This window comes from Schistocerca piceifrons, chromosome 5, assembly GCF_021461385.2.
Source record: "Schistocerca piceifrons isolate TAMUIC-IGC-003096 chromosome 5, iqSchPice1.1, whole genome shotgun sequence".
In the NCBI taxonomy this organism is placed as follows: domain Eukaryota; kingdom Metazoa; phylum Arthropoda; class Insecta; order Orthoptera; family Acrididae; genus Schistocerca; species Schistocerca piceifrons.
Genome location: NC_060142.1, coordinates 205,004,219 through 205,030,166, shown reverse-complemented (window position 1 = coordinate 205,030,166; position 25,948 = coordinate 205,004,219).

The following is a 25,948-nucleotide window of genomic DNA, read 5'->3' as shown; positions in this document are numbered from 1 at the left end:
CAAAAGATCAGACACATTTATTACGCAGAGCTATGTACAAGCTATGCAATTTCATGAGACTATAAGTGAATCAGTATGAGTGCAAAGGTAATCCTGGCTAGATTTCATTTTCTTATTTCTTTAACTGTTTTAATTCTCTCAGTAGGGGCTGGTTCGTTGCATCTGGCTATTTTCTGTGACTGACGGCTGTCGTCTAGGGAACACTGGCATCTGGCGACGATGTCCGCCACACGACACGAAGATACGTCGCGTCGCCTCCTCCAGACCCCACGATGAACATGAAACAGATCAAACAAACAAAACATACATTTGTTGTACATCATTTTAAGAATAAAATACGTGAATAATTATAACAATGTATTCAATAACTATCACTACTTACAGAACTATGTATCGTGCGGCGGAAAAGATTACAGTTGATACAGCATGCTTCATAACACAGCTCTGGTGATTCTAGCATTATCTGGAACCCCTTGATGTCCCAGCGCATTCCTATTTGCTTGTTCTGGCCTGTCATCAGTTACCTCGTGGTGGATGGCGAACGGTGGCTGACTAGCGAATCCTTACGCATAGGGCAAAATTAGGTACTGGTCGCATGGCTGTCACCCTACAACTCAGAAGCACATCTGAGATATTGCCCACAGCTGAAAATAACTCCTAGCCGTCACAGGACCCCTTGCCTGTTGGAACTGGAGCCAATGTTCCTGAAATGTGCGAACAAGTGCAGAGGGTGGGATTACTTGTCATTGGGAGCTCCATCATTAGGTAGGTTATGGAGGCTGTGGAAAATAGGCTGAGGAAAATAGTGGGCAGGTAGTAAAGGAAGGAAGGCCGGTGTCCACTCTGTTTGCTAGCTGGGAGGTCACGTCCAAGATGTGGACGAAGCTCTGCCGACTGTGACTGAGCGCAAAGGTGGAGTCGGCGGAAATGTGACTCATGTCGACACGAATGACACCTGCAACCTAGGTCACGAGGACAACATCGATTTCTAAAGGCGGCTGGCTGCTTTTGTGAAGACTGCTAGCCATGTGGCGCGGGATTCAAGCGGAGCTAGAGTTTTACACTACCGTTGAGAGGACCGATCCGAGTCCTCGAGTTCGGCGCCAAGTAGAAGGCTAAACCAGATGCTCAGCCGATCCTCCGACGCTCTTTGATGTGGATTTCTCGATCTCCGCTATCCAGTGTAGAATTACTGGACATCCTTAACAGGTCGGGCTTGCACTTCACGCAGGAAGTGACTAGAACGGTAGCGGAGTACGTGTAGCATGCACATGCGAATTTTTGTAGGGTAGAGAAATCCCCGTACACGCTCAATAAGATACCATCTGATTTCACGTAGAAAAGAATATTATCCCGATCAATTACAGAGTATAGCATTCGTCAAGGCAGCTCGGCGAAAGAAATTTTTTTTGTAATATTTGTTAATTGTAAGAACGTGGGTGGAAACGTCCCAGAACTCGTCTCGCTTATAAACGGTAACATTGCCTACTAGTATTAGGAGCAGAAAACATTGAGACCAAATGTTAACAGCAAAGAAATTCTAAACTGTGTTTAGAATCTTTACAACAAAAACAGGTTGAGACGTGATTATCCCTGTAAGAAATATGTAAGGAGATTAGTACAGATTCAGAATGCCAAAAGAATTGGGTCATGATAAGATTTAAAGCTGGATTAAACATGTTCGTCGGATGCTTTTACAGACCCGAAGTTTCAGGAAGAGTAATAGTGCTACATTTCAGGAGAAACTTGGAGAATATTTCGCGTGAATTTCCTGGTCATGTTATACTATTAGGCTGAGGATTCAGCTTACCAGCTATGACAGGGAGAATGAAGTGATGAAGGTGGGTGCCATGGACGGGGACTCACGTGAAATTGTTATAAATGCCTTATCCGAAATTACCTTCAGCATCTTAGTAGAGAACCGATTGAGAAGGCAACTTGTGAGATCTTCTGGTTACGAGCAAGCCGAACTTTTCACTGTTAGCTTATATCAGGAAATCATTGATTATAAAGCTGTTGCAACATCACTGAATACGCCTGTAAACAGGACTGTTAAGTAAGGTAGCCCAACGCCAGGCGCGGCAGAGTAATCACATATCAACGCACCAGGATTAAAGTGTTGAGGTCTATTGAGGACCAAACTCTGCAGAGGTGTGCATGACACTTGATTTTTGATTAAACGAGAACTTGAGAAAGGGGAATGCCTAAAACTAGTAGTACAAATAATAATAACAATAATAATAATAATAATACACTACTGGTCATTAAAAGTGCTACAGCACGAAGATGACGTGCTACAGACGCGAAATTTAACCGACAGAATGGAGATGCTGTGATATGCAAATGATTAGCTTTTCAGACCATTCACGCAAGGTTGGTGCCGGTGGCGACAACCGCTGTTCAAAGTGCCGTCAATGCGAACAAGACGTGACCGAGACGTGTAATCAATGGCACTCCATACCATCAGGCCGGGTGATACGCCAGTATGGTGATGACGAATACACGATTCCAATGTGCATTCACCGCGATGTCGCCAAACACGGATGCGACTATCATGATGCTGTAAACAGAACCTGGATTCATCCAAAAAAATGACGTTTTGCCATTCGAGCACCCAGGTCCGTCGTTGAGTACACCATCACAGGCGCTCCTGTCTGTGATACAGCGTCAAGGGTAACCGCAGCCATGGTCTCCGAGCTGATAGTCCATGCTGCTGCAAACGTCGTCAAACTGTTCTTGCAGATGGTTGTTGTCTTGCAAACGTCCCCATCTGTTGACTCAAGGATCGAGACGTGGCTGCACGATACGTTACAGCCATGCGGATAAGATGCCTGTCATCTCGACTGCTAGTGATACGAGGCCGTTGGGATGCAGCACTGCATTCCCTGTTACCCTCCTAAACCCACCGATTCCATATTCTGCTAACAGTCATTGGATCTCGACCAACGCGAGTAGCAATGTCGCGATACGATAAACCGCAATCGCGATAGGCTACAATCCGACCTTTATCAAAGTCGGAAACGTGATGGTACGCATTTCTCCTCCTTACACGAGGCATCACTACAGCGTTTCACCAGGCAACGCCGGTCAACTGCTGTTTGTGTATGAGAAATCGAATGGAAACTTTCCTTGTGTCAGCACGTTGTAGGTGTCGCCACCGGCGCCAACCTTGTGTGAATGTTTTGGAAAGCTAATCATTTGCATATCACAGCATCTTCTTCCTGTCGGTTAAATTTCGCGGCTGTAGCACTTCATCTTCGTGGTGTAGCAATTTCAGTGGCCAGTAGTGTAATATGTAATTCTAATAGTGTAATATTCTGAAGGCTTGTGAAATTTGTCGCTTTAATTTTACCTTGAAATGTACTCACCGCTTTAACTCGTAGAGCATCTTCTAGGTGGTTCCTTCCGTGGTGTCTTTCTCGTATTCATACTAGGACTGGCCCAACGTCTAACTTTACACTTTGGATGGTTTCTTTTCCTATTCTTCAAACTTTCCTTCAAAATGTTGCAGCTCTGTGTTACTGCATCACTAGCTGAGATGACAAGTCGTTGTGTGCAACAATTGTTATTGTTCCTGTGTATGCCATTAGTGATGCGAAATTCGTAAGTGATGTGTTTCACAATGATTCCTACGTCCTACATCTTAATAGAATTATGCACTTTCGATATTTTCTTCCGCGTCTGTTTCGAAATTCGTGTTTTCCGTATTCTAATAAGTTTTCCAACTACGCTCTCTGTCGCACTTGTGTTACACTGTTTCCGCTTTGCATACCTGTAACTGCACCTCGTACAGTCTCAGAAAGAAAGCTGTGGCTACCGTACTCACAAATGCTCCATGTTCTTCGCCTCTCCTCGACATTTCCTGGTGCATCGCTGAGCTCCTGTTCACTGTTAAGCTTTCCCGTTACATCCGTCATCCTCACTGCTGATTAATGAGTCCAAGCGACGGGAAATCCGCTGAGGTTTCTATGATTAATAACTTAGCAGGAGAGTGAACTCCAGGGAAAGAAACAGAGGAGATGGGTCGATAATTACGAAAGAGTGAAGACTCCCATTACTATGATCAGGATTACGAAAATCAGTGTAGTGCGTATTATTTCTGTGCACAGTCACCGGTGTTTTGTGTCTTTTAGGTGTTGTTAGATTTCCTGACAAATTGGCATACTTCTTGATGTAACCACTTTATAAAAAAAAGGACAAAATGTAGGCTATTACTGATTTATTAGCTACCAGTATTTCCTAAACTTTTTGAGAAAGCAATGTGTACAAGAGTGGTGGCGCATCTCAGAACTCATAATAAATATACCATCAGACTTGCAGTATGGCTTCAGGAAAGGTGTGTCCGCACAAGATGAAATTTACTCTTCAGTGATGAGACACTAGCAGGGTTAAATGATTGTTTGAGGAGAGTATGTTCTTTCTTTAATTCAACAAAAGCATTCGATCCTGTGGCCACACAGTAGTTTGGCATACGACGAAATATCATGTGGTTTCATTAAGGTAAAGCTCGGTAGCTGCCCCCTTCATATCTGGAAAGAAGGAAGCAGAAAGCCATTTTCCTCTGTCAAGAAATGGTGAAAAGTTCTGAATTGAAATAAGTTCTCTTTGCCGATAACACTTGTATAGATGTGGAGTGATATACCTAATCTGTAATACCACCATGTTTCTAACAGACGACAGAGTACTGCATAACTGCAACGAAACGCCGTGTATATCTCTTCTCACACGCAAATTGTGAAAAGGAAATTATATTGCCCTAGGGAGTCAACAGTCGGTGAAATCAGCTATTTCAAATTCGTCGATCTGAAGGTGTAGATGAAAAGCTTTCTTGGAAGTATCGTTTAAAGATCTTGTGCAGATACTGAGTGTTACTGTTTTCACCGTAAGCAAATCAGAAACTGTAAAGCAAAGGAAGGTTTACTTTAGTTTCTTCCGCTCTCATTTCCTGAGGTATCACATTTTGAACCACTCACTCAATCCTGCCTCGGGCATGGATGTGTCTGATGTCCTTAGGTTAGCTATGGTTAAGTAGTTCTAAGTCTAGGGGTTGAAGACCGCAGATGTTAAGTCCCATAGTACTTAGAGCCATTTGAATCATTTTTGTCTTTAATGCATTGGTTTCCATTGCCTTCTGTATCCTCATGCCGTTGATCACTGCTGATTCTTCCGACTTTAGAGGCAGTTTCCCACCCCTAGGGCAAGAGAGTGCCCTGAATCCCTGTCCGTTCCTCCGCCCTCTTTGATAACGAGGTTGACTTCTTATCCTGGACGCCTTCGGCCTCCAATGCTGATTACTAATCAAAATTTAAGCAGTGGCGGGATTCTAAACCGGGACTGAGGACGCTACCCCTAGACCGTGGGTGCAAAATGGAAACAGGTTACGTGTTTTCAGTGTATGATTCCCATTGCCGTCTGCCTCCACATGCCGTTGATTATTTGCGATCATTCCGCCTTTTAGGAACGGTTTCCCACCCCAAGGGCAAGAGATTGTCCTGAAACTCTGTCCACATTTTGGCCCCATTTTACAAGGCCATGGGCAGAACGAGGTTGATTTTTTATGCCGAAAGCGTTTCGCCGCCATTAGTGCTGATTTTTATCCAAAATTTTAGCAGTGGAGGGTTGCGAGCCTAGATCCCCGGACGTTTTTATTGTTAGTGAAAGACGTTACCCCCTTGTTTTTCATTTTGTTCGCTATCGTTCGTTGAATTTGGTCGGAGCGGACCTCACATGACACCCGTTCAAGTCCATCGTTGATCTATTAACTCAGGTTGTCTTTTATTGTTATTACTAGAGCGAGCAACCAGCCCTCTGACCGAACACGCTGAGCTACCGTGCCGGCTAATCCTAGACCACCCTTTTCCAATTATAATTGGGCTAAAATTCCGAGACTGTACCCAGCGAGCTGACCCAGTGGTTAACACACTGGCCTCGCGTTCAGGAGGACGACGGTTCAAACCCGCGTTCGACCATCCAGATTTAAGTTTTCCGTGATTTACCTAAACCGCTTGAGGCAAATGCTGAGATGATTCCTTTGAAAGAGCACGGCCGATTTCCTTCCCCATCCTTCCCTAATACGAGCTTGTGCTTTGTCTCCAGTGACCTCGCTGTCGACGGGACGTTACTTATCTCCTCCTCCTCCTCCTCTTCCTCCTCCGAGACTGTGGAACAACAGACTATAGAAGACCGGTTCCGTAGACCTACCTGATTGTGCCTTCCTCTCCAAAGAGGAATCTAAAATCATTGGGTGAAGTGGCAACAAAACGACTATTCACACTGGTGTGTAGAATGTATGAGTCTGGCGACATACCATCTCACTTCCGGAAAAATATCGCCCACACAATTCCGAAGATTGCAAGGGCTTACAAGTCCGAGAATTATCGCACAGTCAGCTTAACAATTCGTTCATCCAAGTTACTAACTAGAATAATACACAGAAGAATGGAAAAGATAATTGAGGATGCGCTAGGTGACGATCAGTGTAGCTTTAGGAAAGGTAAATGCACGAGAGAGGCAATTGTTACGTTGCAGTTGATAATGGAAGCAAGACTAAAGAAAAATCAAGACACGTTCATACGATTTGTCGACCTGGGAAAAGCATTCGTCAGTGTAAAATGGTGCAAGATGTTCGAAATTCTTAGAAAAATAGGGGTATGCTGTAGGGAGAGACTGGCAACATACAATATGTAAAAGAGCCAAGAGAGAATAATAAGAATGGACGACCAAGAACGAAGTGCTCGGATTAAAAAGGGTGTAAGACAGGGAGGTAGTCTTTCCCCCCTACTGTTCAATCTATACATCGCAGAAGCAATGTTAGAAATAGAAGAAAGGCTCAGGAGTGGAATTAAAATTCGGGGTGGTAGGATATCAGTGATACGATTCGCTGATGACATTGCTATCCTGAGTGAAAGAGAAGGAGAATTACATGATCTATTGAACGGAATGAAAAATCTAATGAGTACAGAATAGGGTATGAGAGTAAATCGAAGAAACACGAAAGTAATGAGAAGTTGTAGAAATGAGAACAGCGAGAAACTTAACATCAGGATTGATGGTCGCGAAGTAGATGAAGTTAAGGAATTCAGCTACCTAAGTAGTAAAATAACCAATGACGGACGGAGCAAGGAGGACACCAAAAGCAGACTAGCAATGGCATAAAGGGCATTCCTGGCAAAGAGAAGTCTACTAGTATCAAATATAGGCCTTAATTTGAGGAAGCCGCGCGGGATTAGCCGAGCGGTCTAGGGCGCTGCAGTCATGGACAGTGCGGCTGGTCCCGGAGGAGGTCCGAGTCCTCCCTCGGGCTTGGGTGGGTGTGTTTGTCCTTAGGATAATTTAGGTTAAGTAGTGCGTAAGCTTAGGGACTGATGACCTTAGCAGTTAAGTCCCATAAAAAAAGAAAGAAAAAAGAAAGAATTTGAGGAAGAAATTACTGAGAATATACGTCTGCAGTACAGCATTGTATGGCAGTGAAACATGGGTCGCGGGAAAATAGGAACAGAAGAGAATCGAAACATTTGAGATGTTGTGCTACACACGAATGTTGAAAATTAGGTAGACTGATAAGGAAAGGAATGAGAAAGTTCTGCGCAGAATTGAAGAGGAAAGGAATATGTTGAAAACACTGATAAGGAGAAGGGACAGGATTGTAGGACATCTGTTAAGACATGAGGGAATGACTTCCATGGTACTAGAGAGAACTGTAGAGGGAAAAGAACTGTAGAGGAAGACAGAGATTGGAATACATCCAGCAAATAATTGAGGACGTTGGTTGCATGTGCTACTCTGAGATAGAGAGGTTGGCACAGGAGAGGAATCTATGGTGGACTGAATCAAACCAGTCAGAAGACTTATGACCCAAAAAAATGTTTATCCACAGAACATGTGGCCTGTAACTGAAATAGTGTCATCATAATCTCTCCATTGGCAAAAGATTCTGGACTAGTCCCCCATTCGGACCACTGGGAGAATACAGCCAAGGGGGAAGTGTCAATGGGACAGAAACTGAATAACCAACGAAAGGGTAGTGTGCTGCAAGACTGGGCGTGAAATGTCAGAAGTTTGCATGTGGTAGAGACACTAGAAAATCTGAAAAGGGAAATGCTAAGGCTCGATCAAGGTACAGCGTGAGTCAGTGAAGTGAAACGAAAGAAGACGAGGAATTACGGTGAGACAAGCAGCAGAAAATGATATAACGGGAGTAGGATTCGTTATGAATAGCAATGTGGTGCTGAGCATGAGTTACTGTGATTAGTGCATTGATAGGTTTGTTCTCATCAGAATCGAGAACAAATTAGCACCGACAACAATAGTTTAGGTATACCGGCCTCGCAGATGAGTTATCAGTGACGTGTATCAACTTGCAGGAACATTGTGTATAGCAAGAACTCGGACTTACGTTGTATGTCGCCCATCATTAGCAAAACCCTTGTAAATACAAGAATTGTCAATCTGCTTTATAGAAATAAAACTACTAATGTTATTGATGTGTTGGCAGCTGGGCCAACACCTTGTAGCTCGAGATGGCTGAAAATGCACGCTAGACTAACGCAGACGGGCGTGAAGTACTGGAACAGGCTACGTAATTAATGCCATGAAGAAAAGTACGTAGCTGGATTAATACTTATCTTTAATCAATCATTGTGGTACATCGCTCTTGACTATACACAGTAGACTTTAATTACAATCACTGTAAGGCTAATGGCGCCTTGCTAGTTCGTAGCCATTAACTTAGCTGAAGGCTATTCTGTCTCTCGGCTAATGAGAGAGAAAGGCTTCGTACATCTAGTCGATAGCTAGGTCGTCCGTACAACTGGGGCGAGTGCTTGTTCTTATCACGAGACCTGCCTTGTGGTGGCGCTAGGTCTGCGATCACACAGTGGCGACACGCGGGTCCGACATGTACTAAATGGACCGCGGCCGATTTAATCTACCACCTAGCAAGTGTGGTGTCTGGCGGTGACACCACAGTTATTTGCTTGAATTGTTGTACAGTATTCTGAGAACGCAGCATCCCTTAGGCACCCTATACGAGACGAGTGGGCAAGACCCAACATATTTCAGTTAGTAATAGCAAAGAACCGGCTCATAAGTCACAATAGGGGGAGGCATAATGGAAAACGCCGAGAGATGCGGAAGATTCCCGTTAGATTACACCATGGTCAAGCAAAGATTCAGAAACCAGTTATTGGATTTTAAGGCTTACCCAGGAGCAGGTATAGACTCAAATCACAATTTAGTAACGATGAAGAGTACGCTGATGTTTCAGAGGCTAGTGAAAATGTCAAAAAAATAGGGTATGGAAGTTCTAAGGAATGAAGAGATACGCTTGAGGTTTTCTGAGGTTATAGATACTGCGATAATGAATAGCCCACTAGGCAGTTCAGTCAAAGAGGAATGGACATGTCTAAAACCGGTAATCATAGAAAAACGTAGATACAAAGAAGGCAAGTGTGAAGAAACCATGGTAACAGAAGAACACTTCGATTGATTGACGAAAGAAGCAAGTACAAAATATTTTAAGGAACTTCAGGAATACAAAATTACAAATCACGTAGGAAAAAAATAAATTGGAAGCGCAGGGTAGCTAAGGCGAAACAGCTGCATGAAAAATGTGATGTAATCGAAAAAGAAGTGATTGTCGCATGGAGTGACGCAACATTAAAAAAAGTCAAAATAACCTTCGGTGAAATTAAAAGCATGGGCCGTAACATTAAGAGTGCAATGGGAATACCATTGTTAAATGGAAAGGAGAGAGCGAATAGCTGGAAGGAGTAATGGAAGAGGTCTCTACGTGGGGGAGGAGTTGTCTGATGAAGAAGAAACAGGAGTCGATACGGAGAGGATAGAGGACCTAGTATTATAATCAGAATTTAAAAGAGCTTTGAAAAACTTGGTGGGTAAGAAAATATTGAATTCTCATAAATTTTTTTTGTTCAAATATGTTTATTCGTACATGTACTGTTATAAAACGCAAACATTTTGAGATATCCGGAAGAGAAATGTAGAAAAAATATAATTAGTTTAACTGAATATCTATGGAATATGGAAATTGTGAAGCAAGAGTGTGTGAATCATACAGCGAAGCAACTTGGGACAGGACTGAGAAATGTGGTGAAGAGCAGCCAGGCACAAAACGTAGTTCTCGATAGGAAAGCGCATTAAAGTTGGAAAGGAGAAACAACTGTAAAGCTGACTCATGATTATAGAAGCGCCATTGTTGACAATGCTCCAGATACTACGGCAGTGAAGAGAGCAATCTATGCAACCCTGTAGCACTATATGAGCACTGATGGGCAACTGCCACACATGAAGTGCCCGGAAGGTGAGAATTCTTGATGCTTCTTTAATCGTGCCCTTGCTAAATGAGAACAAGCAGAATTACATAAAACTGCTATCCATACTGCTCTGTGGCCATCCTTTGTTGTTAGAGTGGTATCTGTTGATCAGAGGCTTGCATCTGATACAATTCTCTCCAGATTGACTGCTGGAATGAAAATAAAAGTGAAAATCTACTGGCGCAGGGATGGTTTGGCCTTCATATTCGCCCGATCTCACCACTTGTAGCTACTTTTTGAGGAGCACATTGACAGACACTGTCTATTGAAACCATCTCACCACGCTAGACGAACTTGAATCGGCGTTCAGTGTAAATTCGAATCCATTTCTGCTGAGATTACGCAATATTTAATGGCAAATTGTGATACATCCGCACTTCTAGAGGAGGACATTTAGAAAAGATGTTGATCGGAAAAACTGCTTGCAGAGGACTAGTTTTGCTACACGTTGATACTGTACGAACTGCACAGCGTATAGTGCCATCAATTAGCAGCTTTTCGAACTATTTCGATACTTCCGTATAGTTTGTGTACAAATTCTTACAGCTTTCACTGTCAACAAACGCTTTGTTACACTCCTCTATGGATCTTAGTTTTCGAGATATAGGCAGACTCCTTCGCTGGACACTCTGTATTTTAAAAGCACTGTAAATAGCTCCTCCTTTTAAATTTTTTTCATCTCGTCATTGTCTATTTTAAACTCTTTTGGGTAAAGAGTGAAGCATCGTTCCACTGAAAGCCAACCCTCGCTCCTCTTGAACGATTTAATACGATTACAATGAAGAGCAAAAATATCATTAATTTACACTAACATCCACTACAGACGTCATTACCCAGAGCAGTCTGAAACATTTATAGTCCTGCTCTGAATGAAACCTGATAAGCCACCCTCAGAGACTTCATCCCATCGACCTATCAGCCTCAATTTCGGAAAAATACTTGAAACCCTCCTTACCCACGAATCCATCAACACCTTGTAAGACACCTACCCATTCCCAGCACCCATTGGGGCTTTCACCTCAATTATTCCATCGACGACCTACGTCTTTACCTTACGCACCTTCTACATCTACATCAGGTCTCAGTGAGCCATCTGACGGTGTATGCTAGGGATTCCTGTCCGTAAGAACAGACACCACATACATATAATTAAGGGGAGGATGGCCAATGGTCTCTTCAGTGTGGATGCACGCCGTGATCTAACTCTTATATGAATTGGCGAAATACCGCCAGTAATAAGGGTAATGGCAAGTGGCACTACGTTAGTAGTGTGTCGGTAGTTGAGAATTTGGAAGCGTGCCAGCGTAGTCTGTGTAGTGTGGACGCTGAACGCTATTTTTGGATGGCTTAATGGTCAAAGGGAGGTAGCTCAGCACTTGTCATCAGTGGGCTGGCTGGCCTCTGGAAAAAATCCTTTGTGGCGTAACAAATAAGCTGCCAGAAGTGCTATTTCGGTGTCATTTGTCAGATGGACGTCTTGTTATTGCCGATAGGCAACTGCATTTTACGATGGCGTACAAACATTCTGCGCGCAGTCCGGCAAGAACATGGCGGCCGTCTGAGCACTGGTGACCCGTTTGCGGTGCCACCTATTAGCAATCAACGAAACTGTGACTGCGCCAGAGTAGTCCAGTAATTATAGGCACCAAAAATGATTACATAACTTAGTTACGTGTTGTTTACGCCTTCATTTGCTACAATATTTATTAGCGAATAGCTAAATTACTTTAAGACACAATAATGCAGTTTGTATTCTGAATATTTAATAATGGTCTCATAAACAACTTAGAAAACGGTATTTATGTTTATATGTGCAATATTTGAATACAAGTTTTGGGAGGTACGAAGTTGTAAGAGCTTATATACGCCGAGAGAAGAAGAAGAGCAGTGAATGGTGCTCCCATGGCGACGATTACATCCCGTTTTGTTACCGCAAAATGAAGTGTCGATCAATCAGAGATTGCGACAACGTGGTTTCGTACAGACCAAGCAGTTAATCGACTTACAGACATAGCACAGAATTTAGTCAACTACCTTGTTCTTTCCCAATACAGAAGTATCACGCCAATGATATACTTTCAAAGTACGTCTTACTTTCAGAGGCCAAATATCATGGTAATGACCCATTTACAGATACTGGGCAGGTAAAACTAAATGCATGAAGTTAACAGAAGGCTTTGATAGGTTGTCACTGTGAGCGCCTAAAAGTAAGTGAAAACTACAGGCTTCATATTTCCCGAGAACGTGCAGCTTACCGCAGTGCTTAAGATTGACGGCAACTTCATGAATAACATATTCGAGAGGTGAAATGGAATAGTTCATCATACAGATCTCCGCAGAGGACTACTGACGAGGAAGATCTCATCAGGAAGAAAAACAGAAAAACGAATTGGCGATCTACGGACCAGAGCATGAAATGTTAGATACTTTAATCAAATTGGTGGATTAAAGATTTTATTTTTTAAAAAAAAGAAAGAGATGCGTAGGTTATGGTTTGATGTAGTGGAAGTTAGAGAAGTGTGATGGCATCTCTCATCAACTAAATAAACGAAATTTCGGCGTATTTGTCCCTCTCGATTTGGTCAGATGTGGCGTTCTAGACTATTTGTCAAGCTACAAACCTATGTACTCCCAGTTAACTACGTGCGCCGTGCCCATCCTCACCACCGTCCTACATTTGACCTAATCAACCACACCCGCTCCGACGTATTTCACCTCACTGCAGATGTGCATCAAGACTGTGTCCTGTCTCTCCATCCTTACATCCTGTAGACATCCCACAGATATTCACAAACCACCACCCTCCACCAGCCTTGTGCAATGCGGTGATGACTACTCCTAGCTAGATGCACATCGCACCCTGCAACTCTACCAGGCCTCCCTTCAGCGCCACTTGTCGAGTGGTGCAGTACGTCGAAAGTATCTTGGAATCCAGAGAAAAGCAGTTCCACCTGCTTTGGTCGCACCACTCAGCGTCTCCGTCATACAGATTTCTACCTTCCCGTCTACAAACAGTCCGTCCCTCTATCTAATACAGTAAAGGGTTTATGGCAAACCATCGACAGAAAACTAACATGTAATGCACACCTCTTTACGATCCAACACTAAGCTTGAAACCGACTAAAACTGAGAAAACTACTAAGACGCCACAATTGCGGTGTACATTCTTCTGGCATAATTCTCACCTGTAAAGCCCGCATACACCCCAACTCTAACATATGCCAGTACTGTCTGGATTTCTGCCTCTTCTAAGTTCCACAAATCCCTTGAAATAGTGCGAAGACAGGCAGTCTGCCTCGTCTTCTGCATCCGCCTACCTTCTCCAGCTCACCTTCTACACCAATACACCCACTTGCCACTCCTTCTTTTCTACTTAGAGTACCTTCAGAAACAAATGAACCGCAAAGTTCAGTCCTGTTACCCAATATTGTTTGAACTAATCACCAATCCAGGTACACTGCTGCGCCATTACACCTATATCTGACCTTCCATGTAACTTCATGCCCTACTCATCATCCCCCTCGGAGTCCGCCCCGATAGCTGAGTGGTCAGCGTGACGGATTGCCGTCCTACGGGCCCGGATTCGATTCCCGGTTGGGAATTTTCTCCGCTCAGGGACTGGATGTTGTGTTATCTTCATCGTCATTTCATCCCCATCCGGAGGGCAGGTCGCCCAATGTGGCGTCGAATGTACGAAGACCTGTACCAAGGCGGCCGGACGTTCCCCACAAGGGGCCTCTCGGCCAATGACGCGAAACGCTCATTTCCATTTCCATTCCCTCGGAACTTCAACCAACCCGCACTACCCAAAGATGCTGTCGGTCTCAAGATATCCCTTCTGCCCAACCCTTGTTACAGCGCTTCACCTGACATCAACCTTCCACTTTCCTCCATCCATCTTGCTCCGTCTCGTCGACCATAATAGATACTGGCGGCTTCACAACGCTCATCACTCCACCTCCATTCTTAGCACGATAAATTCACATGACAGCACCACGAACATCACTATTATACGATACCAACATAATTATCATCACTGATTGTATTTTAAGTGTAACAGAAAATCATCGAAAAAGTTTTACAAATAATAAAAACTGTCCACCAAAGTAATATTTAAAATACATTTATTTTCATATTATGTTTTATACATTTTAAAAACATCTGTTACTTAGCCTGACAAAAGAAAGTGAAGCCCCAAAAGGAGATGGAGGAAAGGAAATACAACACCATGGGTTGATGGCTATGTTATGTAATTACAAAATGGCTCTGAGCACTATGGGACTTAACATCGGAGGTCATCAGTCCTCTAGAACTTAGAACTACGTAAACCTAACTAACCTAAGGACATCACACACATCCATGCCCAAGGCAGGATTCGAACCTGCGACCGTAGCGATCGCGCATATGTAATTACAAAACCGAGACAAAGTTATAAACGACTTTGCAATATGAGCCTACTTATCACTATGATGTTGCACCCCTTCTAGCTTGGTTGCAAGCATTGAAGATGTTGGGTTCAAATGGTTCAAATGGCTCTGAGCACTATGGGACTCAACTGCTGAGGTCATTAGTCGCCTAGAACTTAGAACTAGTTAAACCTAACTAACGTAAGGACATCACAAAAATCCATGCCCGAGGCAGGACTCGAACCCGCGACCGCAGCGGTCCCGCGGTTCCATACTGCAGCGCCTTTAACCGCGCGGCCACTTCGGCCGGCGAAGATGTTGGGAAGGGTGTCATAAAGCTGGTCAGTCCTCTCGTGGGGCACCCTGGGGCACGCTGGCCCACTGCTGTTGTAACTAGTCTTTCATATCCTGGATACTGGACTGAGACAGAGCTGGTACCGCACTTGTTGTATGGGAGGTAGATCTGAGCATCTTGCTCGCCACGACAGTACCTTAGCATTACACACACAGCGTTTGTGTCGTGGTGCTAACGGTAGCATACGTTTGGGACGGTAATTCACGAGTCCGGCTGCTGCTAGTCTCCGGCCAGTGATGTAGGATGGCACAGAATGTCACTTGGAGTACAGTTGTTCAGATATGTTAGATACAAGTGCTCGGTGCACAGTAGGCTATCCTCGCATGTGGGTGTCAGACGTAGTTTACCGAAACATTGACTTCGAGTATGTTTGGCCTCACATTGACATGCAGTCCGACGTCAAGTTACTGTCATATTTTAATTCCCCGCAAATATGGACCAACCGGCCAAATAGAGATCTACTACGAGGCCTCTTTCAAACTCTGTTAGATGCAGGTAACAGATAACACTGTCTCATATGGCTACACAACATCTCTGTGCCATTCACCATAATCAACAGATGACACTGTTCTCGCCCCATATACAGGCTGTTAAAAAAAGTGTCGAATACTCTGAGAGATGGTAGTACTCGTCGAAACAAGAAAAATAAGTCCAATAAAACATGGATCCGGAAACGCATACTTTCCTAGATAAACAAGTGTTTGTAGGAAAGGTCTGCGCGAAGCTTGGTTGCCGATATCAGCACAGTCGTTGCATTGGCGCGCCGTTAGATGTGTCAGCAGGGTAAAAAAAAAAAAGGTTCAAATGGCTCTGAGCACTATGGGAATTGACATCTGTGGTCATCAGTCCCCTAGAACTTAGAACTACTTAAACTAACTAACCTAAGGACATCACACACATCCATGACCGAGGCAGGATTCGAACCTGCGACCGTAGCAGTCGCGCGGTTCCAGACTGAAGCGCCTAGAACGTCTTGGCCACCACGGTCGGCTCAGCAGGGTACTATGATGTTTTATTCACAATACTCTACCTACCATTAGGTGGTCTGCAGTCAGTTGTGCGATTCGAGTTGTGTTGTAGGCTACGTTAGTTATCGTCATGTTTGTGTGCCTTATTGTACAGTACTGTCAATTCTGGGTACGTATCATAGTGTTTCACCTTCTTACAAACGGATTCACTTACGCGTATACTGTTATTCTGCTGTTTGTACGTACAAAAGGCGTAGTACATTTACATTTTCTCTCTTCCAACACTTGTTAGCAAAGCAAGCCTCCTACGCGACAAATGAAATGGCAGATATGATATTCTGCTATGGTTTAGCAAATGGACGTAGCCTGCGAGCCAATGTCCTCAACGCTGAAAAATACCTACAGCGCAGAGTGCTCTCTGACAAGCTGTTCGGCAGACTTTTCTAGCGTCTGGGGAACACAGGTATCGCTGCACCTCGGAAGACTGAAAGTGGAAGGCCCCGCCCAGCCCGCACGCCTGACATGGAGGAGCGTGAGCTACGGTTGGTGGAAGAAACCCCTGGAACCAGGGTGCGACGATTAGCAACAGCAGAAGGCGTGTCTACTCTTATCTGTGAGGTAATTCATATCATCTACAGAGCGTTCAGGACCAAGGCCACAGGATCATCATGGCAGATGACGGTGCTGTCGACGGGTGTTGCAGAAGTGTGCTCCAGATCCACTGTTCAGATCCAAGATTTTATTTATCGATGAGGCAGGGTTCACAAGACATGGTGTTGTGAATTCCCATAACCAGCGTCAGACATTTCAGGAAAGAGAGTATCAACGTCGATTCTCAATCAACGTATGGGCAGGCGTACTTGGCGATAGATTAATAGGGCCACACGTGCTACCACAACAGGCGCATTATCTGGATTTCCTCATTAATAGCCTGCCTTGCTGCAAGTTGTGCCACTTCAGCAACGAATAGAAATGTGGTTCGTGCATGATAGCGCATCGGCACACTTTCGTCACAGTGTGCGCGAACATCTGACGCACGCATTTCAGGACCCCTGGATTGGTCGGGTTGGCCCCATACCTTGGCTTGCTCGTTCCCCAGACCTCAATGCCCGAGACTTTTGGTTATGGGGGCACTAGAAGTAACTGATCTACGTCACGCCAGTCAACAATGTGTGGATACTACAGGGGCGTGTTCAATGCGTGCCAGCAAGTACAACAACAACCAGGTATGCTGCAAAGGGTGCGTCATTCCTTACGCAGGAGGGCAGAGGGTTGCTTTTTAATGAATGGACGCAACGTTGCCACCTCCTGTAAACACATGTTTATCGCAGAAAGTACACATTTCCAAACCCATGTTTATTGGCCGTTTCAAAACATATTAAATGCAGCTGACATCAAAATACGGTTTGATGAGTTTTCTTCTCATTTGTGGTATGCTCTTTAACAATGTTAAGTCAGACTGGACCATTTAGTATTCTTTGCCATAGTAATTTAGCGTTGGGAAACATGACTTTCATCGTATCGTGTGCACTGCAGTCGGCGCATTATGTTCAGGGCAAGTTTCCTAGTCTGCGTTATAAGCTCGCTCTTTTGCTTATTGTTTCCGCTATTTTCATCTTACAACTCACAGTGTGGTGTTGATTACGTGACAGTACACTTTAGATCATCATAGAGGGCTGTTTATCCGTGGGAGAGCGATCGAAAGGAAGTAGATTGAGAATTAGAGCTCCGGAAACTGAAAACAGCTTGTAAAGGAAGCTCAGTAAGCTATAACACTTGATGTATTTTACGAATCGTCATTTTCAGTTAAATTTGCAATGACGGCTCGTTGCTGTGTTATTCGTGTTGATGTTTTCGGACTTTGACCTTTACCATCTGTAATTATGGTGCGACGAAACGTATTTCGTCTTAGGGACTTCAACCGAGATACACATTTAAGTAATTTTGAGCCGCTTTGCAATCACGAAGAAGGCAGAATGAGGTGTGAATGCATCCCATTATTCTACCTGTACAAAACAAAAAATTAAGTTTACAGCGTACCGAACAAAGCGGAACAACATCGCAGACTCAGTTATGTGGTGAAAGATACATCTCCAAAGGCACGAAGGACTGGAATGCATTATGCAGGAAACTGCAGTCGAAATTTCTTTGCTAAACCGAGAGACGCTAAGAAACTGGATAAAGATAAATTGTCGAAAACAAGATTTGGAGACAACTGGAAAGAGGTTGATTGTTTGCAGTTTTATGTTTCGGCATTAAACATCGCTGCGACGTCAATCGATAGGCCGACTCATTAGGACGATGACCGTGACTGGTTGCACGAGAAAAAGGGACTGAGTGTAGAGACTGTAACACATCGATTCACCGTCAACAACAACATGTTGATAACGTTATTTTATTACGTTATGGGCTGTGTCCGACAGTAAAATCGATAAAAAATTGAAATGAACCTTTCAAATCATATTATGTAAAAACTATTTTTTAAGTGAAATGGCTCAAAACATATTAAGCGCAATTTAAAAATTAAAATGGTACCTCCTTTCGGTTGGGCATGATTTCAGTTACGACTGATTCTGGAACAAAATCTAAATACCTGAGTCTGGACGTCGAGAATTTTGATTTATTTCTTTCGGTTAGAAAGAAATTTTAAATTTCTGGTAAGGTCTTATGGGACCAAACTGCTGAGGTCATCGCTCCCTAAGCTTACACACTACTTAATCTAACTTAGACTAATTTACGGTAAGGACAACACACACACCCATGCCCGAGGGAGGACTCGAACGTCCGACGGAAGGAGCCGCGGGACGTGACAAGACACCGGTTAGAAAGAGAAACATTTTTTATTTTTCGCTTCTTGTAAAATTCTGATCTGCGTACTTAACACGATTAGAAACGATACTTCTCATATCCTATACTTTATTAATGGTGTGTTTCCGGGTATAGAACAGTTTCCATTTATTTTTCACAATATTATACGACGGACCCAGTCGTATCTTCAGGTGTTGCTAGCTTTGAATTTGTATGTACTCGCGAGTCTGGTATGTGTCGACGTGGCGTCTAAAGAAGACGACTCAGTTTTCGTTGAAGTATTGTGAAAAAGCTTTAATTAACACCTCGACAGTATACCTGAAAGCATGTAATTAATCAATCACGACCATAAAATCTGAGAGACAGTATCAAATTCTATATGATATGAATCACTGTTTTTACTCGCGGTTATGTCGCAGCTTGAAGTTATACAGGGTGGTTCATTAATCGTGACCGGGCCAAATATCTCACGAAATAAGCATCAAACGAAAAAACTACGAAGAACGAAACTCTAGCTTGAAGGGGGAAACCAATCTAAATGGTGTAATGTATGCTGATTTCCTACGTAATGTTCTACCGATGTTACTACAAGATGTTTCACTGCATGACAGAATGGCGATGTACTTCCAACATGATGGATGTCCAGCACATAGCTCGCGTGCGGTTGAAGCGGTACTGAATAGCATATTTCATGACAGGTGGATTGGTCGTCGAAGCATCATACCTTGGCCCGCACGTTCACGAGATCTGAAGTCCCCGGATTTCTTTCTGTGGGGAAAGTTGAAGGATATTTGCTATCGTGATCCACCAACAACGTCTGACAACATGCGTCAGCGCATTGTCAATGCATGTGCGAACATTACCGAAGGCGAACTACTCGCTGCTGAAAGGAATGTCGTTACACGTACTGCCAAATGCATTGAGGTTGACGGACACAATTTTGAGCATTTATTGCATTAATGTGGTATTTACAGGTAATCACGCTGTAACAGCATGCGTTCTCAGAAATGATAAGGTCACCAAGGTACATGTATCACATTGGAACAACCGGAGTAAATGTTCAAACGTACCTACGTTCTGTATTTTAATTTAAAAAACCTACCTGTTACCAACTGTTCGTCTAAAATTGTGAGCCATATGTTTGTGACTATTACAGCGCCATCCATCACAAAGCAAAAAAAGTGGTCCAACTAAAACATTCATATTTCTTTACGTACTACACGAATATGTAATAAAAATGAGTGTTCCTATTTTTTAAAAAAACGTAGTTGATTTCCGTTTGACATATGGCAGCGCCTTCTAACGGGACAACCATAGCTCCATCTTGTTTCCCCCTTCAAGCTAGACAGGTCTCGTTCTTTGGCCCGGTCACGATCAGTGGACCACCCTGTATAGATGGGTTGGACACAACTATTGAAACACTGCGGAAAATGTATTCCTGAACGTAAATGCAGACGCTAGCCAAACCTGCGGGTTGCGCTGTTGTATTTGACCATGAATGATGTCGGTGGAATCCCATCAATACGTTGCAACCGTCAGCCATGGTCAGAACAGTGTTCTGTGTAGTTGTGAGTGCATTATGTCGGACGTAAGCGAATTCTAGCGTGGGCAAATTGTGAGTGCTGGTATCGTGGGTGGTTTCGTAGCCAAAGAAGCTGAAGCGTTAGGTGTTTCAGGAAGCTCCATATCGAAGATTTATGCCGCGTACAGGGAAAGAAGAAAAATATCATCCACTAAGTCATAATGCGGACGAAGAAGTGTAATTGAAGAGGATTCTGACGAAAAACAAGAGGACGACGGCTGCAGAAGTCGCTGCAGAACTGAATGTCGCACTCGCAAACCATGTCAGCACCAAAACGACACAAATGGAGCGCAAACAGGCAGGTCGAGCTGGAATTCCAAAATGCGCGTAACTGGAAAACGTGTTGCCGAAGCCACAAAACCTGGATTGTGGAGCAATGGAGAAAGCCATTCGGTTGTTTCAGACTGTTTCCAACTTTTGACCGAGTTTGTGTTCCAAGAATGAAACGTCGCGGGGTTTCCAAGCGCCCCACGGCTGTTCTGCAGGGCGGCATTAATACCATTATGTGATCATTTTCGTTGATCAGGTCAATCCCACGATGCAATATTTGTTCCACAGTGTTGATAGAGTGTTCCCAGACGAAATGGCCCCTGTCTGCACAGTTCGCATCATCCAGAACTGGTTTTGTGAGCACACGGAGGTATCGTTTTGTTTATGTATCGTTTGTTTGAGAAATTATTCTTTAACTTTCATGTGTGTCGGTATTGTTATGTTAATCTGAACAATGCATCTGGTATGCTTACGTAAATGGAAAAAAATTGAAAATTCGTGGTGAGGTCTTACGGGACCAAACTGCTGAGGCCATCGGTCCCTAAGCTTACACAGTACTTAACCTAAATCAAACTAACTTACAATAAGGACAACACACACACCCATGCCCGAGGGAGGACTCGAACCTCCGACTGGGGGACCCGCGCAAACCGTGACAAGACGCCTAAGACCGTTCGGCTACCCTGCGCGGCTTACGTAAACACTGTCTCATAAAAGGAGTCGACAAATCGATGTGAATCTGTTTAATTATAACAACACTGTATTTGCTTTTGTATTGCGTAAGCTTTTACCCGAAATAGTTAGAAAACCTTAAACTGTATACTGAATAAGGTGTCTGGTGATATTATGTATAATATAGTGCAGTAAACAGTGCTACAGTGCGTAATGCAGCAGTGCTTGTCTTACAGTTGCAACCCGCAAAACTAACAGAATAAAAATTCTGCATAAAATTAAAAATCGAATTTTCAAAGAATAAATGTCCACAATGCTTCTGCGAAAATGACCTGTAAAATTATGTACACAAACTGAGGAGATAAAATTCCAAACATTAAATGACGCACACGTGAACATATAACACTGCACTGTAAGAAGAAGGCATCTGATAAAGAAATGAAATCAGAACTGAGCTTATCTAAAGTGAACCTGTAGATAGTTTGGAAATGCTACGCTTAACTGCAAATGATCTTATTATGTCTTGTCTGTGATGTTAAACTGGGTGTAACAAGTTTTCATAAATTACCTTGCGGCAATGAAAACTCGGTACAGCTCGAAAGTGGTGAATATTAAAATACAGCGCAGCAGAAAAACAGCTAAAGAAGCACCTGCCAAGTGCAATGGAAGGAAAAGCAGCTGTGCTAAGCACATCATGCCTTACGGTTTGAGCAACTTTGTTCTGCGAAGTGCAATACGGCGACACACAATCACAAAATTAAACTTTCGTGAGGAGACGATGAACGAAACTTGACTTACTAAATGATTGAAAAGAGATTCTAAACTGTATTGTGAACCTCATTCTTAACAGTTACAATCAATTTTACAAAACTCATTTCTTATTAAAAAACGGCACAATTATGGCATTTAATACATCATTAAAATCGTAAAAGCAGCGGTGAGACTATAACTCTGAGTGTACGCTACGCGAGCGGATAACTTTAATTACGACTCGACAACCAAACTAACTGATCCGAACCAACAAAGAAAAATCGTGATAAAAATCTGCACCTCTCAAATTCGTGATAAATTACGCGCGAGCAAGCAATGCAGCAACAAGATTACCTGAATATCTTCCTGTTTTTAAAATCAATCTTTACAAAATCATATCTCCAAAAAGTAACATTCTCTGTGTTTGCATGTCTGTGTTGTGCTAGTCATTACCAAATCACTCAGCCATGTGACGAACACCTGACTCTTTCACTGGCTTCGCACTGAATGCTACTGGCTACGGCAATGCTACTGACGGCCAAATATCACATGGCTTGTGATCAGAACCTCTGGCAGTGACATGTCGACTACTGTAGACGTCTGTCTGAAAAATATCTAGTGTACAAATATGAAGCGTGACACATCGAATAAAAAGAGAGCCCACACCACTTTTATTCTACACATAAAATATGGTAGTAACCTTCCAGTTATCGCGTCTCCCTCGGCCTCCACAGTCAGCAGGTCTCAACACTATTGAGTCTTTGCGGTCTATTTTGGACAGAAGTGTGCGTGATCACTACCCACCTCCAACTGAACTTTCCGCCAGTTTGCAGAATCAGTATTGTAAGATTCCCTTGAAAACTACACATGATCTGTATTTATCGATACCGAGATGACTGGAAGCTGTTTTGAACGCCGAGGCGTTTCCCACACCTTATTATGAGGCATGGTAATGTGTTGTGTTTTGGGGGTTTCCATGTTTCTGGCCACCCCTGTATAACGGGAATAAACAACATTTCTGGTCAGGTGAGTACAGGGTTTCAGCACAAAATCAAACACGGTTAATATACGAATAAATCTGATAATGAACAAAAATTACGGTAAGCTGCTATGAACAGCATAGTGACCCCATTATCGTAGGCAAAACAGAAACAAAACCAACACCGATCACAGTCGTACAAGTTTATATACCCACTGCATCCAAGGATGATAAATAGATTGAAAGAGTATGTGACGAGATAAAAGAAATTTTTCGTGTTGTTAAAGGAGCTGAAAATTTAATTGCCATAGGCGACTGAAAGTCGATAGAACGAAAAGAAAAAGGAAAAATCATTGAGCGTGGGACGAGAGAAAGAGAGATGGAGCTTCTTGGTAGAATTTTGGACAAAGCATAATTTTATCATTGCTAATACTTTATTTATGAATCATGAGCGAAGATTCGATAAGTGGGAAGGAGACGATATACTGGATTTAACTGACGAAAGGAGAAACTATAAAACTGCAGTAAATTAAAGATCGAGAAGAAAAATAGAGGTCTAGAAATGAGGTTGACAGAAAATGCAAAATGACAGTTCGGGAATGGCTGGAGAGCTGTATGGCTGTAGAAGCATGCATGATCTATGTAACGGTAGAGGTCGCTTACATTAAATTTAGAGAGACTTCTGGAAAACAGAAGCAGCTGGTTTAATGGCAAGAACTCAGACATCAAACCACTACTATCGAAGAAGGGAAAGGTGAAAGGTTGAAGAAATACATAGAATTACCATTCAAGGGAAATTGACTTGAAGTTATTTTTTTAAAAAGGGAAGAGAAATTGGTTCGGGATGGGATGGGAGATATGACGCTGAGAGAAGCATTTCATACAATGCTCAAAGCCCTAATTTAAAAAAAGACATTTGGAGTAGACCAGATTCTCTCAGAATTACTGAAATTCTTAGTAGAACCAGCCATAAGAAAGCTATTCCACCTGGTATTTTGGCAAACCTACGTTTAGAGCAATTCTACAATTAGAGAAATCTTTTTAAAAACACCATACATTCTTCTTCAGAGTGAATGAATTATTCTAAATGATCAATAATTGTCCTATTACACTTCAGAACACAATAGAAATTCCTAAGAATCTGGGGAACTAGCACTCACCATCCGGTGGCAGCTCCTCATGGTACGTCAGACACGTAAGTTCCCCGCAGCTCCTACGTCACCCACATACCATACTATTATTGCTCAACCATCTCTGGAACACCTTTTCTCCAATCGTCCACGAGCAACAATGCCGTATGGAATCCACGTGCAGGGTGTGCTGGAGTCACTTAGTGTGGAGCAAATCCAACCTCAAATACAGGGTTTTAACCGTCTGCCACCCTAGTTACTGCGGAGTGCCAGAGTAATTTTGGATTTAGTGTGATACAGGAAGCGTTGCGCGCTTGCATACTTTTTTAATACATTATTTAAGGACTTTTTAACTGAACACCGCATATTTACAATTGTCTCTACGGGAGGATCCAAACAGGCGGCTCTGTTGGTTGCTCTGTTGTGTTCCCCGATCGCTTCCTCAAGGACCGACTGCCTCAAGACTTTACTGTCTCCGACGTGGACTTTACTTTCTCTGACGTGGAACTAGGTGCGAGCTTAATGGCACTGGAGCAGATGAGACGGGATTCGAGTACCAAATTCCTTGTCTGTTCCGATTCTCTGAGTGCTCTTCACTCTCTACACCTCTCATAATCAGCAGATAAAGTAGTCCAGAATATCCTGGACATGTGCTTCTAACCACAACAGCTGGAGTAAGAGGTATCTTCCTGCTGGGTGCCAGGCAACATGGATATTGCAGGGAGCGAAAGGGCAGATGTAGCAGCCAGGGGAGCGTGTCGCGATGCTCAGTTAGTTCGGTGTGCCATCCCTCTTGCATGCTGTCGCCTCACTGTTGAGATACAGTGTCTTGCGTCGACGGGAGGGTGAGTGACTGGAAGCGACAAAAAACTCCGGCCAATAAAGCCACAACGCGGCCGTAGCGTACAGCTATCCAGCCACCTCGACGGGACGAGGTCCTCCTGACTCGTCTTCGCATAGGCCACAGCCTTATGATTCACGGCTTCTTGTTCCAACGAGAGGATCCTCTGACGTATGTTGCTTGTAGAGTACAGATCACTGTGCGCTACACTTTACTAAGACTGTTTTTGATTTTCCGACCAGCAGACAGCAGCAGATTTGCGGGCAGATCTGCCTTCTAGAATGTGGTGAGAGTTTTAAAATTTTGTGATTTGTTCAACACATTTCTGAAAATTTTAGGAAGATGTTTTTCACGTGTTAACAGGGCGACTGGCTCACCCATGTTTATTGTAAGTGGTCAGCCAGTAACATTTCCTATGCCTGTCTTTTAGTTCCTCTGTTGTTTTATTTCTGCTTTAATCCCAGGTATAGCACCTTTCACTCTTTCTCCGTTGTCTTAAGGTGTGTGAGATAGAGTGATTATGTGGTCACAGCGAGTGAGGTAGAAGTGAGTGAATGAGTGTCATTTTACAGCTTTCCTCCTTAATGTGTGATAATATTAATTTATTTTAATACGCATAATGGCGCTGCTAACCTCGCCACTGAACGCCCTTAAGCTTCAAACACACGCACTCACACACACACAAACACACACACACGCACATAACAGAAATTCCTAATGTTGATGCAGATGAATTGGTGAAATTACTTGCCAAATTTTTTATCTACGAGGGGACTTCCAAAAGCAAGTTACTCGTTATTTCGGCATGTCAGGTAATTTTTATTGAATGCTGCTCCACACTTCAAAATGCCAC